Source organism: Hibiscus syriacus, unplaced genomic scaffold (genome assembly GCF_006381635.1).
Source record: "Hibiscus syriacus cultivar Baekdansim isolate YM2019G1 unplaced genomic scaffold, ASM638163v2 tig00111098_pilon, whole genome shotgun sequence".
In the NCBI taxonomy this organism is placed as follows: domain Eukaryota; kingdom Viridiplantae; phylum Streptophyta; class Magnoliopsida; order Malvales; family Malvaceae; genus Hibiscus; species Hibiscus syriacus.
Window position 1 is genome coordinate 306,431 of NW_024062983.1, and position 16,802 is coordinate 323,232.

At 32.2% G+C, this 16,802-nt stretch overlaps 1 pseudogene; it reads left to right on the forward strand.

The window, feature by feature from the left end:
* Window positions 1–9,513: 9,513 nt before the first annotated feature.
* LOC120153063 lies at window positions 9,514–13,849 on the forward strand (annotated as a pseudogene).
* The last annotated feature ends 2,953 nt before the right edge of the window (window positions 13,850–16,802 follow it).

Consider the following 16,802-nt stretch of genomic DNA (forward strand, 5'->3'; position numbering starts at 1 on the left):
AACTATTTATTTGAAAAGATAATCAAAAGTAAACAATAAGAATCGAATAAATAAATTAAAATTTAAACTTGTAATTTTCACTCAAAAAGATAATCGGAAATTAATTTCGGCGTGGCTTACTTACCTAGTCTCTAGCGGAGTCGCCAAGTTGTCATAACCATTTTTCGGTGGAACAATTAAATATTGTTTTAAAAAACGGTTACAACTTTTAATTTGGAAAATTTGGTGATTTGGAATTAAATTGGATAAAATTGAAAAAAAGAGTCGCCATCGACCTTTGGGTTAGGTAGGTCGAATACCTAAAAACGTCTTTCAAAAACAATTTTAAGAAAAATTATTTTTAAGATGAAAAACTGGTCTGCTTTTACAAAGATTCGATTAAAACGGGTTCGGGAGTCGGTTATAGTCAAGGAAGGATTAGTACCCTTGAACTACCCTTTCGGTACCATTTAATTTGTCGGTTGTCTTAATTACGAAAATTTAAATTTAAATTGAAATTTAAAAAATTCAATTCGAATTATTTACCTTTTATCGATATCGATTGAAGTTACTACTGAAAAATCAAACAAAATATTATATGGTAAAATAAAATATTGAATGTTAAACAAAAAGAAAAATTTTAGAATATTAAAAAAATTTAAGATAAAAATAATAATAATAAAGTGAAATAATGTTACCAGATAAATAAATAAAAATAAAGAAAATGTTAAAAATAAAAAATAAAAAAATTTAAAAAAATGTTAATTTCTAAAAGAAATAAAAAATAACAAAATATATAAAAATTAGGAAATAATAATAATAATGACAATAAGTTTTATTCTAAAAAATGAAGAAAATGTTAAATGACCACCTAGTAATTAGACAAAATACCAAGCACACAAAATTAATGATTAAAATAAAATTACTATAAAATTAAAAGACCAAAATAAAAGAAAATAATTTAAATTAGTGACCAAAATAAAACACACATAAATTCTTAAGTCAGATTCGAATAAAAATATAAAAAGTGACCAAAATGAAAAAAAATAAAATAACAGTAGCTAAATCAAAAATTAACAGTGACTAAATTAAATTAAAACATCATCATCATGCATAATCGGAATAAAATAAAAAAAGGGTGTTCATAGTATAAAGTATACTGAAGCTGAGAACTTATGCATGATTTACCCATTAAGATATGTGAACTAAGAAAAAAACAACTTAGAATATGGGAACCTTAGGCATGATTTATCCTTTTTCTATACAACCATAATATATCTCCATTTCCACGTGAAGCAGCTCAAAAACCTGCAAGCTTCAATAAATTATCTTGCCTGCTGCACGTCGTATCTGCCTCTGGTGGCCGTTGGCCACCAAAATTTACCGAGGGACTCGTCTCGACGCGGTAGTCATGGATTCGGGCTTCGTTTCGTCAGGGGGTGCTCCGAACGTCGTGAAATGGATAAAAACCGCTCGGCTTTCCCGGGCTCCGATCTGCGCTGTCTGCCGTTGGATCAAGCTCAAATTTCAGTATGTTACTCCCCTCCTCGAGAAGCTCCTTCTCACCGTTTGGTTCGTCGAGCCGACCCTCCGACCGCCGGCGAGATTCTGACAGATCTTGCCCGTTGCACGTCGTATCTGCCTCTGGTGGCCGTTGGCCACCAAAATTTACCGGGGGACTCGTCTCGACGCGGTAGTCATGGATTCGGGCTTCGTTTCGTCAGGGGGTGCTCCGAACGTCGTGAAATGGATAAAAATCGCTCGGTTTTCCCGGGCTCCGATCTGCGTTGTCCGCCGTTGGATCAAGCTCAAATTTCAGTATGTTACTCCCCTCCTCGAGAAGCTCCTTCTCACCATTTGGTTCGTCGAGCCGACCCTCCGACCGCCGGCAAGATTCTGACAGAACGGTAAAACGTCATTTTTTTCCTTTTTTTGTTATTATTTTTTATTTGAAAGCTAATAAATGAATAACATAAAATAAAAATACTAAAAATAACTTTAAAGTCTCTTTTTTTTTATTGATGAATCCAACTCCCCCTTCTTACATTTTTGTTCAGATTTATATAGCCCGAATTATTCATCTTTTTCTTGTCTTTTTTTCAACATGTTTGAAATTGTGACAGTGGCATGTGGATGAAGCGATAATAATAGAGAAATCGATGGGTGACTTTTCTTTTTTGACCAAGACAAAACGGGTGTCTACAAGCATATAGGAGATTTTGGTAAGGGGATTGATCCAAGTTTAAATTATCAGATTCAAAATGACTAATTGAAGCGGTTTTAGTTAGTGATGACGATCAAATTGAAGAGTCGGATGAGGGGGAGGAGCAGGTCGTTGCTATATGCGACTGAGGTTTTGTTGGTCATTTCCCCTTTATTTAATAATGAAATACATGTTTTGGATCTGTCAAGGGGCAGCAAGCCCTACGTTTAAGCGGATTATTAAATCTTTTGTGTAGGATTGTAAACCAAATTTGGGGGCGTTATTTGAACCACAAATAAGTGGTAAGAGGGTCGATAAAGTGGTGTCCAAATTGAATTTTCCCGACTCCTTTCGGGTGGAAGTGAAATGCTTCAGTGTGGGAATTTGGGTGCTATAGGATAATACTATGGAGTTTGAGGTTACCATGATTTCCAATCAATTTGTTCATGGCCGATGTCGGATTATTGATAGCGGTGACTGGTTTTATATTACCATGGTGTATGCTAGTCCCGTAAGCTCAATTCGGAAACATCTATGGTCTACGTTGGTAGCTTTGGTATCTTGAGGTGAAGATCCTTGGTTGTAACTCTATTATTGATTTGGACGAATGAAAAGGGGGTTCTTTTCGACCGGCTAGAGATAGTCGGCTCTTTGCTGAGTTTATTTATATGGCTGACCTAATGGATTTGGGGTACTCGGGACCACCATTCACTTGGACATGACGTAATCTTCACCAACGGTTGGATCAGTGGTCAGCGAACGTCAGCTTTTGCTCTTTGTTCCCAAACTCTCAAGTCCTGCATCTTGATCGGTCAGGTCGGACAATCGCCCAATTTTTTTGCAGCAGTTTGGTAACTCGTTCGTTCTCTAATCGATCGTTTCGTTTTATTGCGACATGGAATAAGTACCCTCAATTCCAAGAATTCTTGTGCTTGGTTTGGAAGACAAATAGAAACTTTGATTTAAATATTCAAGACTTCATTGATTCAATGAAAATTTGGAATAAACAAGTCTTTGGACATATTTGGCGTCGTAAGCGTAACTTTATTGCTAGGATTCGGTGAATTGAATGAGCTCTAACTCAATACCACTCGGATTTTCTATGCGATGTAGAATTGAAATTATGGATTGTTCTCGAACGATATTAAAATATATTTTAATAAATATTAATATTATTAGAAATATTAATAAATATATTTTAAATGTTTTTATAATTAATATTTTGATTAAAATATATTAAAATATTTTATTAATATTAAATTCATAAAATAAAATTATTTTGAATATTTATTCTTTGAAATGAAAAGTTCGAAAAATGATTTACGAAAAATCATATCGTAAGTCAATTTTCAGAAAACACAAAGGAAACTCTATTGACCAAGAAAATATTTTACGTTTATCAGCCAATTTTCCTCCGACCAAAAACTGAAAAATGAGAAAAATAGTTTCTAAAAAATGTTTTACGTAAAACAAACAGACTCTTTGTATAGAATATTTTCCTATTTTACACTTTAATCCAAATTCTAATTAAAATATACCAAAAAATGAAGAAGAAAAATCAAACTCACCTTGACTATGGTGTTTCGTCCAGCTGCCGTAGAAGAAGAGATATTTCTTGAATTTTCTTTGCAAAAAAATCTCCCAACTGCACCTTTAAAATCTAATTAAATATAACTTTTATTTATTTATTTTGGGCCAAAAATCAAAATTTTCATTAATGAATCCACTTATTTACTTCAATGTCACCCTTTCATCTCCAATTTAATATTCTTAAATATATATAAAAATCTCACTTATTAATTGCCCTCTTTGTCCTTACAATTTTCCAAAAACTCAATTTAATCACTAAATTGCACCATTCAACTTATAATGCAATTTCCACCAAATTCCACCAATCCACTTTAAAATCTACTGATTAAAATTATCATTATAATTTTTATAACCCAAAACTACATTCCTTCAAATTTTTGCAGACTTTCAACTCGATCCGGTTATCCGAGTATTATACTAAATTTAATCCTTTAATAGAATTTTATACAAACTCTAAAAAATTTATTCTTCAGTTAAACTACTCATTTACAGGACCATAATATAACTTTTAAAAATTTCATTTTTAATCCTTAAACTTTTACAAGTTTACACTTTAGTCCAAAAGTCTTTCGAATTTTTACATTCCAATCACTAGTCTAAAATTTGGGATATTACAGTAGTTGTGAAGTCGGAACGTCTTCAAGTATTTATCGAGATGGATCTACTTGCATGGCTGGCCATAAATCTTGGGGATGCTAAGGGTTTTGTTCGGCAATCTGCAAACTGGAACATCTTATTTGGGGCACTTATCTGGTACATTTGGTTATACCAAAATTCTATTGACTTTGATGTGGCGCTGGAGGATAATCAGTCGGTGCTTGAACAGGAAAAGCACTTGATGGAAACTACTTACCGAGCCTTAATGTTGGGGACGTTACATGGATCATCACATCTAAGCTGCAGTGTTGGACAAGGGAGACGGTAAAGACTGAACCCTGGCTGGACGAAAGTCAATTTGGATGAAGCTAGGAATCGGAAGACGAGACTCTCCACTTGTGGAGGGGTTGTTCGCAGCCATGAGGATGCATGGAAGTTGGGATTTGCTCGGTTATTGAAGCCGAGCTTTGGGGGAGCTTATATGGGCCTTTTATGTGCTTGGGACTTGCAGGAATCTCGAATTATATTAGAGATGGATAGCTTGGAAACCCTGGAGGCGATCAGTGCAGCCGGAAAAAAGGAGGTAACAGAATAAGTTCGATGAACTATATTGTCGAGATGTTAATAAGAGACTGGACGGTGCATCTTTAGTATGTTTCTCGGAACAGTAATAAAGTGGCAGATTCGATGGCGAAGCTAGCGGATGGCAGGACTTATGATTGTGTTAAGTTCCTATCTCCCCAGATGGTGATACATGAAGTACTCCAGAAGGAAGATCCGAGTGCTACAGCTGCTTAAGTAGTGTACAAGTCTTTATTTACAAAAAAAAAGTATGTTTAACAACCCTGCATTTGATAGGTAAATTGCATTATTTGTCACTCAAATATCTTCTCACTCTTATTTTTGGTCACTAAAATTTAAAAATTTTAATTACTTAACTTTCAAATTACTCCTAATTTAATCACTTTAACTTTTTAAATTTATTTTTTATTTTAATTATGTATTCATAAAATAATAAAAAAATGTTTTGTAACAAAAATTATTAATAAAATAAATTAGAGTAATTAAAATAGGAGCAATTTGAAAGTTGAATAGTTAAATTGAAATTTTTTAAACTTTATTACCAAAAAAGAAGTAGAAAGATAGTTGAGTGATGAATGATGTAATTTACCCATTAAAATATAGTGTTACTTTTTAAGGTCTCGTTAGGTATGGTTTTGAAAAAAATGTTTAAGTACTAAAATGGAATAAAATTAATAATTTATATATTAAACACGTAATCTAACTTTTTTTTTTGATAATTCGATTTTTTTTACCCAAAGAATATAAAAATAGCAGTTCAAGAATACAAGCAGTAACTACTTACAGCAGAACAAAATATCAGCTAGTCAATACCCCATTGATTACAAAGTCTAGTATTAACACTATCATTCCTATTAATACTTCTACCCATTAGTTGGATAGCAACATTGTGTTTTACGGCATGGAGTAGTGCTTCAAAATTACGTGAGCATCCTTGGAATAGCCTCTTGTTCCTCTCCACCCAAACAGTGTAAATAAATGGTGTCCAAGCTAATTTCAAAATGGTAGTGAGCAAGGATCTACCTTTCCAAGTATCACAAGCCCAAGCTAAGTGATGTCCCCATGTACGTGATGTCCTTCGCATGCCATTGAGAATGATAATCGCCTCCCACAGAGAAATAACCAAAGGACATTGAATGAATAAATGATCTCTAGTTTCCATCGAGTCATTACAAAGCACACATTTATCGTCGATATCAAACCCAAAACGTTTCAGTCCGTCTTTAGTTGGGAGTCTGTCTAATAAGGCGATCCATGCAATAATACTAAACTTAGGAGTCTGTCTAACAATTCCCAAAACATCATTATTTTTAAATTTTGTCAAATTATAGGAAGTGACTGTATATTTTGACCTCCTTTAATTGGATAATAGAAAGGTTGCATAAAAGAAGGGAAAAAAAGCTGGAAAATTGAAAATAAACTTACTTGGAGCTAACACGATATAGAATGTTGCATTTAGGATTTATCTTGTCATGTTGTTCAAATATGTTAATGGTGGAATTTGTTTGATCTTAATTCAATGAAAGGAACATAGTAAAGGTTTAGTGGATCAATGATAAAATGTTCGATATTTCTTTCTTATTTGTAAAATCATCAGTTTATTAAAAAGATAAAATATTTTAAAATTACAATAAATGTTTATAATCGTAAACATAAATTAAATATATAATTAAGATATTTTTATATAATCATACAAAAACTAGTCACTTAAGATCAAACAAGAAAAAAGTTAAAAATCTAAGCAAAAACTCAAACAAAAGATAGATATGAACAAATCTAACTGCATCGGCAAACGAATTACAAAAGAAGATAAAAATATTTAAAGATCGACTACAAATCACAAATTAGAGTTGAGCGACGTGAAAAATAGTCCACGAACTCAAATGTGTATCATAATCAAATCCGATGGTCCAAAGCAGGGAAGATCATCATGATAATAAATAAATGTCATCTTGATTAATCGTGACGGTATCAAATCCAGCCCTGAGAAAAAATATAAACTAAAACAATGACCTAATGACCGAAAATGTGCTATAAAGACAAAAAAATATGGCATAAAGACAAAGTTATTAAAAACTTAAAAAACAAAGAAAAAGCAAAAATTTAATATAAGAAATCAAAGGAAAAATAAGAAATACCAACAACGACAATCAATATCAGTGGCAGATCTAGAAATTAAAAAGTAGAGGTTTAAAATTTTTAATATTTTTTCTTAAAAATAATAGGTATAATTTTTTATTTTCTCTATTTTCCTTAACATATTAAATTAAATATCACATTTTTTTCCTAAATAATGTGGATGCGCTTGGCTTCTGAGAGAGCTTAGTGCATCCGCCTCTAATCAATATAAAGGATGATGTCGTGGTCCATGAATTAAGAATAAAAACAGAGAGAAACACTATTAATATTTTTAGTGTGTTTCTTTATATAATATTTTGAGTTTGATTATTATAAATATAGATAAAATTATGAACTCAATGAAAAGAAATACAATACAAAATCGCAAAGATTTGGTAAGTCAATGATAAAATGTGATATATTTAAGTAATATTTATGAATTTTGAGAATAAATATGAAACTGTGAATTAAATGAAGGGATACAAAATCGCAAATGTTTGATTGGTTAATGATAAAATGGTTGATACCATTTAAGTAATGTATCGAATTTGAGTCTTGTGAATATAGATAAAATTGTGAATTCAACTGAAGGAATACAAAGGCACAAAAATTTAATTAATTAATGCTAAAATGATTGATATTCTTTTAGGTAATATTTTAATGTCAAACTAAAAAAGTTGAGAGTCAAAGCTAAAAGTTTCATGTTATAATATTTTAATTTGAATTATTAATTTCTAGAGGGCCAAGAACACAAATTTTCATTCACTTGAAGCGTCGATAGGTAGCAGGTTGAATAATTTCATTTTTAATGAGCTAAAAATGCAAAACGTCCATTATTTTGGTATAATTACACATATAGTCCCTACTATTATATATTCTTTCAATTTAATCTTATTTTTAATAAATTAAAATAAATTTAATCATCCAATTGAATTTGTCACGTGTCACCATATGAATTGAGCATATTTTATAATTTAATTATTTTACTTACCGTCCAATCAAATGGTGACACGTCTCACCATCCGATTGAATGGAAAATTAGTAATGCAATAAGAAACCACACAGAAGGGAAAAGATGGAATCAAACCTGTGCCACGTGGGTTTTATAACAATACCCAACCACTAAGCTAAACTACAACTTGGTTATAAAATGCAGCATTTAGTTTAGCAATTGGAAATAGCAGAATAAAAAAAGAAAGCTAAAAAAGTAATAATTTTAAGATTTCTTTAATAATATCATGTATATATTTTAAATTTACTTTATTTTTATTAAAAATATACAAAATTATGGGATAAAGTTAGCAACAATTTATATATATAATCATTAAATTAAAATTTTTAACTTAAGTAATATTTTTAATTTTTACTAATAATTTCATATATATATATATATAATTCAATTTATTTTTATTAAAAATGTATAAAATTATTTAAAAAATAAAATATCTTATAAAGTTAACAATAATTTTTATATATGATCATCAAATTAAACTTTTTAATCTAAATAATAATTTTAAAATTTTAATTAATAATTATATATATATATATTAACTCAAAATTATTTAAAAACTTAAATTATTTGAGAAATTTAAGAACAATGTATATATATAATCATTAAATTAAATTTTTTAACTTAAGTAATAATTTTAATTTTTTATTAATGATTTTATATATTTTAAAATTATTATTATTTATTTAAAATATGAAATTATTTAAAAAATTTAAAATTATTATTAAAGTTAAAAGTAAAATTATGTTTACTTTTTTTTTCCGCCATTTGTTACAATATGTAACCCAAACATTGCATTTCAAAACAAAGTTGTGGGTTTAGCTTAGTGGTTGGGGTGTTGATTTATATAACCTGTTTCATACAAGTTTGATCCCCCTAGTACACTTATAAGTGATTTATTATTGTATTGCTAATTTTTCATATATATGAATAAAATAATTATTAATTAAAATTTTAAAATTATTATTTAGGATCAAAAGTTTGATCCCCAATTTATTTTTATTATGCCACAACAATATGTCGCCATTTGATTGGATGAAAAATAAAACAATTAAATTATAAAAGTATGTTTTATTCATATTGTGACACGTGGCATAATAAAATTGGATGAGTACATTTATTTTAATTTATTAAGAATAAGACTAAATTGAAAAAATATGTAAATAATAGAGATCAGAGGTGTAAGTATACTAAATTATTTAACTATCACATTATTATTTTTGTTAACCGTTAACGTCTAGGGGCTTGATTGATAATAATTAAATAATTAGATAGTTTGATTGATAAAATTAAAAGATCGGTAGTAAAAATAAAAGGGTTAAATAGTTGAGTGATCAATATTATAGTTTACCCTTAAATAAAAGGAAACGAATCAAAATTCTTTTGTTCGGAACATCAGAAAATACAAACCGGGGGACTCACCACTCACCAGCCCTTCCTTTGTACAGCCTGAATCTCCAGTTTCCCTCTTGACATGGCTGAGAAAAGCAAGATTTTGATAATTGGAGGCACCGGCTATATTGGGAAATTCCTAGTGGAGGCAAGCACCAAACTGGGGCACCCCACTTTTGTACTGGTGAGGAACAACACGATTTCTGATCCTCAAAAGTCAAAGTTGATTGAGATTTTCAAGAGCTCTGGAGTAGCAACACTTTATGTATGTTTCTTTCCTTTTACTTAATTGATTTCAGTGGTTTGATGGAGCTGAACTCTGGCCATTTTGTTCATTGAATTTTATCTTCTTTTATACTTTGATGGTTTGGGGATTACCACAGGGTGATATCTACGATCATCAGAGCTTGTTAATGGCAATCAACCAAGTTGATATTGTGATCTCTGCATTAGGCACACAACAGCTAGCGGATCAAAAAAAGATAATTGAAGCCATCAAATAAGCTGGAAATGTGGAGGCAAGTAGTTTTTTTTTTTGGATAAATAAAAGAATATTATTACCCAATAGGAGCAGTATACTGCTCCAGTTCAATCATCAAAACAACCAGCATGGAGCATGAACAACCAACATACTAATAAAGGTTACTCAATACCCCATTGAATACAAAGAGAAATATTAATTCTATCTCAAGACAATGAAGATCTCTGCAAGCCGATTAGTAGTAGGATTTCCTTCCAGAGAGAGCTTGCTAGTGGGCATTCAATGAACATGTGATCTCTCGTTTCCCGGGACTTGTTACATAAGACACATAAACCATCGGTAACAATTCTCATATGTTGTTGTCTGTCTTTAGTAGGAAGTCTGTCCAAAATTGTCATCCAAGCAATCATGCTATGTTTGGGAATGTGGAGAGGAAACCATAGCAGATTATGCCAATGAATTTTGTCTCTCTTTACCCTAATCTCTTCCCAAATTGCACGAATTGACATTGCTCCTGTTGAGAAAACAGCGTTGACTTCTCTCTTTAGTTTAAGTAATTTTTTGAAACTCCATCTGGTATTTGTACCACTTTCGATGTGCCATAAGTCCTTATCGTTTAGGACTGAAGAGTAAAAGGATTTTAATTGTGATAATGAAATGGTGGGTTTTCAGAGATTTCTTCCATCAGAGTTTGGAATGGATGCAGGCCGTGTCCACGCAGTGGAGCCAGCTGCGGGCGTATTCAGGATAAAGGCTAAAATCCGAAGAGCAATCGAAGCCGAAGGGATACCTTACACGTATATGTCATCCAATGCCTTTGCAGGGCATTTCTTGCCAAATCTAATGCAGGAAAAAATGCCACCGTTCCTCCTAGGGATAAGGGCTTCATACTTGGAGATGGAAATCCAAAAGGTCTGTCAAGCTTTGAGCGTTCTTCAATTAAGTTTTGACTCTCTTGTGCTTAAAATTATCTTTGATTGTGAGGGAAGGGCGTGAACATACTGATGCAACTTATATTAGATCAATGACATGATTGCAGCTGATAGAGCAATGGTGATTTTCCATGTTCAGCTATTTTTGTCCAGGAAGATGACATAGCAAACTATACCATTAAAGCAGCCGAAGATCCAAGAACATTAAATAAGATTCTTTATATGAGACCCCCTTCCAATGTGTTGTCTTTCAATGAAATAGTCTCCCTATGGGAAAGGAAAATTGGTAAGTGTCGTAACCGGTTTTCGTCCGGGCACAAATTTTTTATTTGGCGGGAAAAGTGATGTGAATAAATGACTTTTAAAATAATTTGGGAGTCGTCATCGACCTTTGGGGTCAGGTAGGTCGAATACCTAAAAATCATCCTTTAAAAGAGTTTTTAAGAAAACATCGATTAAAAGATAAACTGATCTGCGTTTTAACAAAAAATTCGTTCTTTTTAATAATAAAAAGGGATTCGTGGTAGGTTACGTTTAGGGAAGGATTAGCACCCCTACAACGCCCAAAATTGATACTTTTTAATTATAAATTGTCTCTATTATTAGAAATTTAAAAATTCAAAATATATTTAATTTATAATCCTATTATTTCAAAATTATAATTATAAAAAATATATTAATTTATATATATATATATATAATATAATATTTATTTATTTAGAAATATCAGAAAAGGACTTCTAGGTGCCTTAAGACAACTCTTTTCTTCGATATTAAAAAATAAATAAATAATTAAAACAATTAATATATAATTTATAAAATAGGATATTTATTTATTTAAAAATATCAGAAAATGGACATCCAGTTGTTTTAAGACTGCCATTTCTTAATATTGAAAAATAAATAAATATTAAAACAGGATTAAAATAAGTTACAAGTAATTAAATAAGATTTTAATAAATAAAATAAATATTATTTATTATATATATATATATATATTTATGGCTAAATAATAATAATAATAATAGTAATAATAATTAAAAGTAAACATATAAAATTAACATATAACTAAACAATGAACAAAATTAAAACTATATATTTAAAATAAATAAAACTTGTAAAAAATAAATAAAAATTGAAATTAGTGACTAAATTATAACCTAATAGAATTAAATACCTAATTCATAATTAATTATTTAAAATTTCAATGGCTAAATATGTTATTCTACCCTTTATAATTTAGTGACTAGATTAAAAATTATATTAAATTCATATATCAAATTAAAAGAAATTAAAATATGTTATTCGGGGTTTAAAATATTAACTAATAAAGTTACGAGGACTAAATCAGTTATTTTAATTAAAATATATATTTTATGTTAATGACTAAATTATAAGTTAAATAAAATTAAGAGATCAAATTAAAACGATCATAAATTGATTTCAATGACTATAATGGAAAATTACAAAGTTACTGGGTTGCGGACAGGGTTTGTCCTTTAATTAATTACACATAGACCCCTCCCCAAAATGACGTCCTTCGGGGAGGGGTATATAAGCCCCAAACCAGACGGCATTTCGACCAAAATTCATTTTCTCCTCTCTCCTTCTCTCTCTTTCTAAGAGAGTTTTTAAACTCTCTCGTCCCTCTCTCCTTGTGCCGCCGATAACCTCACCGCCGGCCACCGCTTCCGGTGGCAGGAAAAACAAAAAACTCCCGAACGATAGATCCGAGTGATCTACGTTCAACTTTGTCCTTAGTTTTCCTTAAAACGTCCCGTATTTGCCTAGATCTAAGAAAAATACCTTCGGTATTTTGTTTCTACGGCGACCTATGAACTCCGGTGGCGTCGCAGCTTCTTCGGTAAGGCTTCTCTTAATTTTTTTTTCGATCTTTTGAAGGTTTTGGTTGTTGTGTTCTCTCTGTCTCTTCCCTTTTTTTTCAGGTTCGGTTGATGGCTTTATAACCATCACCGGCGCTTGTCTCGGACCGGGTAAAAGAGTAGAGCTTGGTGAGTCACCAAACTTCCAGTGGTGACTCACCGTTGGGGCGACATATGTGTGGTTGGAGTGGCTCTTCTGGAAACTTTCGATGAGGCGTGGCAATGACGACGGCGTGGCAGCAGCTGAAGCGTCAACGTGGAGGTGGTGGCTGAGCAGAGGCGGCGGCTGGCCTTCTGGAAGATTGAGGCGACTGGGAGCTAGGGTTTAGAAAACCCTAGATAAAACCCCAAATTAGTTTAGGATTTCAATTGGGCCATCTGGTTGGGCTTCCAGATTTGTAATTGGGCCCCGATTTTGGCATGTTTGTAATAATAATAATTTTAATAATAATAATAATAAATAAAATAATAATAATAATATCAATAAAAATGGGTAAACAATTAGTATCTTCAGTAAGATCCTTGAAAAGAGCTATGTTCCCGAGGAACTTCTTAAGATTATTTCAGGTATTAAAAAAAAACTCATGACAGTTGCAGTAAACCTTCGAGTTCATTTCCACTTAATCAGATTATATTCAAAGTGCTTAAAAAATGGAGTTGGTGGCCATTGCCATTGGCAATATGAGTTAAGATGCAATCCTCTAGTTGTCATCAACTAGCTGTATTTGAGAGTTTAGGTTTTTTTTTTAATAACGGATGCCAAGCTGTTTTATCCAATAGTTTTTACTTGTATCCGAAGCCAAAGCAACCGGCAGTTTCATTAAGGACAAACCAGAAAATGTTTTACTATTATTATTATTTATCAGTGCTTTAGCTTGATGATCCAGATGTTGAAATTTAGGTGCTTTGTTTTCTGCAGAGTCACATGTTCCCAGGAATTTCATTTTGTCGTTCAGCCATCCTATGTTTGTGAAGGGAAAGGTGACAAATTTCAATATAGAAGCTTGTTTCGGTTTGGCATCTGAGCTTTACCCTGAAGTGAAATATACCACTGTTGATGAATACTCAGATCAGTTTGTCTAAAACCTTAATGGAAAACACAGCCACTTTGTATGCCTAATAAAAGAGACCAACAAAATACAGCAACTCTGTATGCCTATCATTGTAAACGTTAATTGTTGGGATATCAAGGTTTATTGAAAACTGCCATTGTCTCCGATGGCAACAAATGAATTCAGCAAGTAATAGATAGCTCCAGTGGTTTTGGTTGTTGTGTTCTCTCTGTCTCTTCCCTTTTTTTTCAGGTTCGGTTGATGGCTTTATAGCCATCACTGGCACTTGTCTCGGACCGGGTAAAAGAGTAGAGTTTGGTGAGTCACCAAACTTCCAGTGGTGACTCACCGTTGGGGCGACATGTGTGCGGCTGGAGTGGCTCTTCTGGAAACTTTTGATGAGGCGTGGTACTGACGGCGGCGTGGCAGCAGCTGAAGCGTCAACGTGGAGGTGGAGGTGGTGGCTGAACAGAGGCGGCGGCTGGCCTTCTGGAAGATTGAGGCGACTGGGAGCTAGGGTTTAGAAAACCCTAGATGAAACCCCAAATTAGTTTAGGGTTTCAATTAGGTTATCTGGTTGGGCTTCCAGATTTGTAATTGGGCCCCGATTTTGGCCTGTTTGTAATAATAATAATTTTAATAATAATAATAATAAATAAAATAATAATAATAATATCAATACAAAATGGGTAAAAAATTAATATCTTCAGTTGCCCTCTTTGCTCATTCTTGTGTTAACAAGAATTGAGCAAAGACGAAAAGATAATAAATTTTTTATCCATTTGACTTCACTTGATTATGATGGCAATGTTGAATAATTTCTTCTTTGGGATTAGTTCTTCTAATTATGAACTTTTTCACTGGGTATGACAATCCATCTCCTTCTGTGATGTAATCTAGCAAAAAGTTGAATAAATTCTCCTCTTTATGAACTTCTTCTTTTTCAGATGAGTTCTTCTCATTATGAACTCTACCTGGCAATGTTGATCCATCAAATGATGAATTCAAACAAAAGGTTGAACAAATTCTTCTCATTATGAACTTTTTCTTCCTTCTTCAGATGAGTTCTTCTCATTATGAACTTTCTCTGGAAAAATTAATGCTGATCTATCTCCTTCTGTGATAGAATCATGAAAAAGATTGAACAAGTTCTTCTCATTATGAACTTCTTCTTCCTTCTTCAGACGTTTTCTTCTCATTATGAACTCTACCTGACAATGTTGATCCATCAAATGATGAATTCAAACAAAAGGTTGAACAAATTCTTCTCATTATGAACTTCTTCTTCCTTCTTCAGATGAGTTCTTCTCATTATGAACTCTACCTGGCAATGTTGATCCATCAAATGATGAATTCAAACAAAAGGTTGAACAAATTCTTCTCATTATGAACTTCTTCTTCCTTCTTCATATGAGTTCTTCTCATTATGAACTTTCTCTGGAAAAGCTGATCCATCAAGTGATGGATTTGAGCAAAAGGTTGAACAAGCTCTTCTCATTATGAATTTCTTCTTCCTTCTTCAGATGAGTTCTTCTCATTATGAACTTTCTCTGGAAAAGCTGATCCATCAAGCGATGGATTAAGATAAGGTCGAACAAGTTCTTCTCATTATGAACTTCTTCTTCCTTCTTCAGATGAGTTCTTCTCATTATGAACTTTCTCTGGAAAAGCTGATCCATCAAGTGATGAATTAAGATAAGGTCGAACAAGTTCTTCTCATTATAAACTTCTTCTTCATTCTTCAGATGAGTTCTTCTCATTATGAACTCTTTCTGGAAATGTTGATCCATTGTGATGGATTTGAATCTTTGCTAAAATCTTTGAAATTCCTGTCAACATTTAACATGGATAAAATGAATGGAAATGCACCTATTTTTGCAAATGCCTAAATATGATGCATGAATATTAATTTTATTTTTATTTGATTTCAAATTGGTGAACTCGGTCTTCCTTCATTTGGTCAAAATGTCATTTCAAACTGCTTTTCTGATTTGGAAGAGCAATCTTTGTGCCTTCTTTGCTTCATTTAAGTCTTAGAAGAAATGTTTCATTTATGGAACTCTTGCCGTAATCAAAATTATAACCTTGATGCCCCTTTTTGTCTTGGATAAAACCAACTTTCTCTGCTTGGACTTGTGCAGAAATTCAATAAAGCTTTCATCTTTGAAAAGAGAATCTATCATCTTTGAAGAGTACAGATGTAGATATGTCAAACTCTACAGAGATTAATTAGGAGAGTATAATCTGTTCTGATTTGACTCTTGAAAACATCACAAGGAGGATTTATCCTAATTCTTTTCATGTCTTCACATCTAATCAGATCTCGAATAAGGCAACTTGGACCATATCATGTCGAGATGTTTAACAACATCCTGTCGTTCAACATTAGTTGGCTCCACTAGTTTCTTGTTGTTAAAATTTCTGCTTCCCTTCAATGGAAAGAAATATTCATCATGTCTCACTTCTGACCTTGGAGTTGAAGAAGACAAACTTCATCTTGGATCCATAAATGGAAATACCATATGATTGCAACATTGGTTCAGTGCCAGAATAACTGGTTCGTAAAACATTTGACAACACATTCATCATCTCATGTGGTTTCTGCTCAGATGTTTGTAAAGTATTTGACAAACATTCATCATTTCTTTTGACTTCTGCACAGATTTCTGGTCAGTGAAGCTCTTTGCATGGTGTTCAAAGTTTTTATATGATGTCATAAGACCACTTGAGAACAAAACTCAATGGGAATACAAGTGAAATACTGGTATGACCAAAAAGTTGGTCAAATTCACAAAATGTGCTGGTGTCGAATTAAATAGGAGACACTAATTGATCTTGATATCATCTCGGGTAAGGGCAAGTGTAATACTGATCACGTTTTCTTCTGTAATGAGCATTGTAGAAAGTAGAAACACTTCAGCTATAGGATCTATGTACAGAAAGATATCCGTGGAATTCTTGCTACTGGGGATGAAACGCACATG